The sequence below is a fragment of the Oryctolagus cuniculus genome, chromosome 8, assembly GCF_964237555.1.
Source record: "Oryctolagus cuniculus chromosome 8, mOryCun1.1, whole genome shotgun sequence".
NCBI lineage: Eukaryota > Metazoa > Chordata > Mammalia > Lagomorpha > Leporidae > Oryctolagus > Oryctolagus cuniculus.
In genome coordinates this window covers 39,921,795-39,924,518 of record NC_091439.1, presented here as the reverse complement: position 1 = coordinate 39,924,518, position 2,724 = coordinate 39,921,795, and positions in this window count along the sequence as shown.

Here is a 2,724-nt window from a genome sequence, read left to right as displayed (position 1 = left end):
GCACATTAAGGACAGAGATCCTACATGAGGAGTAAGTGCACAGTGACTCCTGTTGTTGACTTTACAAATTGACACTCCTGTTTATGGCATCAGTAATCTCCCTATGCACCAGTCATGAGTTTCCAAGGTGATGCCATCTTTTACAAAGCCCTCGCCAGAGCAGAACAGGTGCTGGTGCTGTGATCTTAAACCTCTAAAGCGGGGAGCTAAGTAAACCTCCTTTCCTTACAAAGCTCCCACCCAGTCTTACGTATTTGTTATAGTAGCACAAAGCAAATTGACACATGCATTGATGGACGATGTCACTTTGGTTGCATATTCTAATTATACACATAAAATGTGTCTTTAGAGTCTCTTCTGCAAATTTACTTTAGTGTTCTTTATCCTCTTATTTAAAGGCTGATTTACCTATTGCTGCAATGTTATTCCTTTGTGTAAACTCTGCACTGTTTGTCTTGTTTCTTCAAATATTTGACTGGAATTTTTTTATTTGGATTAAATTACATTTACATACTAACTTGAAAAGAATTGATATTAAAATTTTAATTCAAGATATGCAGTACCCTCCATTTATTCAGGTCATTGTATTTCTTCATATGTTAAAAAGAAACTTCCTAATGCAGGCTTCTATATTCTTCTGTAAGTTAAAATGTTAATACTACATATTTTGTTGTCATTTTTAGTACTATCTTAATTAATGCTATACTCTCTGGTTAGTCACATACTACTCCAGGAACAATAAAAAAATGATCTCAGATCATATAATAATAAACATTTATTTTCCATATATTTGTGTAATGATTTTTTGGGTTACCTGCTAAATATATCAATCTTGGTCTACCTAAGTGAGGCATATTCCCTCAGGGAATGATCTTTTTTTTAAAAAAAGATTTATTTTATTTATTTGAAGGTCAGAGTTACACGCAGAGAGAGAAGAAGCAGCAGAGAGAGAGAGGTCTTCCATCCACTGGTTCACTCCCCAAATGGCTGCAATGGCCGGAGCTGCACCGATCCAAAGCCAGGAGCCAAGAGCTTCCTCCGGGTCTCCCACGCAGGTGCAGAGGCCCAAGGACCTGGGCCATCTTCTACTGCTTTCCCAGGCCATAGCAGAGAGCTGGATGGGAAGTGGAGCTGTGGGAATTGAACCAGTGGCCATATGGGATGCCAGCACTTCAGATGACGGCTTTACCCGCCGCACCGTAGCGCCGGCCTCCGGGGATGATCTTATGGTGGAAGTCAGAAGTTCTCAGATATATGAGCAGAAACATGCGGCGCTCGGGACTGCTACACACACTACTTGCTGTATGCTGCCATTTCTGTAATTGTCCATTGTCCAAAGGGTGTATCATATTGTCTAGCCAAATCTCAATAGGGCAGAAAAGTGCTAGGGACCTTGCAAAGTTCATTGAAAATGCTAATTATTAAAAAAAAGTATGAATTTCAAAATTTGGGGTGCTAAACTAATCTTTTAATTACATTTCCCATAAACTTTGTGAATTCTACTCGTAACATTATGATTAAAAATCAAAACACATTGAACTGAAGTTGGAATTAATGCATTAAAATTAATGCATGTAATTATTTGAGTAAAATTAAGAAATTCCCCTGGTTGAACTTGAACCATTTTTCTCAAATGATATTTTAATTAAATCAACAGTGTAATAATATCTGCTCATTTTGCTTATTTAGTAGGCTAATTGGTAGCTGTAGTAGATTCAGTAACTGTTCAGCAAGTTTTCACCCCCCTTGAACCATCCTTTATGGGAAAAATAAATGGGGGTACTCAAAAAGTTAATGGAAAAATGAAATAAAAAATTTTATTTCAGAGAAAAACCCTTTGAAATTTACACATAGTTTTTCATAATGCACATTTTCTTTCTTTCTTTCTTTATTTATTTTGAGAGGCAGAGTGGACAGTGAGAGAGAGAGACAGAGAGAAAGGTCTTCCTTTTTGCCGTTGGTTCACCCTCCAATGGCCACCACTGCCGGCGCGCTGTGGCCGGCGCATCGCGCTGATCCGAAGCCAGGAGCCAGGTGCTTCTCCTGGTCTCCCATGCGGGTGCTGGGCCCAAGGATTTGGGCCATCCTGCACTGCACTCCCTGGCCATAGCAGAGAGCTGGCCTGGAAGAGGGGCAACCGGGAAAGAATTCGGCACCCCGACCAGGACTAGAACCCGGTGTGCCGGCGCCGCAAGGCAGAGGATTAGCCTATTGAGCCACGGTGCCGGCCCATAATGCACATTTTCTATGAATCTGTTGTAGCTCCTTTATATTAAACACTGGGGCCACTTAGAATTTATAACAAATAATTTTGTAAACTAGATAGTTGTTAATTGTGATCTAGGTTTAGATGAAAGCTTGAGAATACTGTTTTAATATTTACTCAGATTTTAGGATATTTGTCACTGTATGTAGTATCCAATTTTATATACACATATGCACATTAGTGTATGTATCTCGCATCAAGCAAAGGACCCAAGGGTCCATGATGGCCTCAATTTGATGTTAAGCAACTTAGTGGACAGGATTATCATATATTCCCATGAGTTTCAGCAAGTCTACATATTTATAACAGTAAAAAGTATACATCTTACTGTATTTGAAATCAAACTTAAATAACCTTGATAAATCAGAATCTTATTTAGTAAAGAAAAAAAAAAACCTTAACATGCTTATAGCTGATGTAACAAAATTTAATTTCTCCTAATAGGTCACATTAATTAT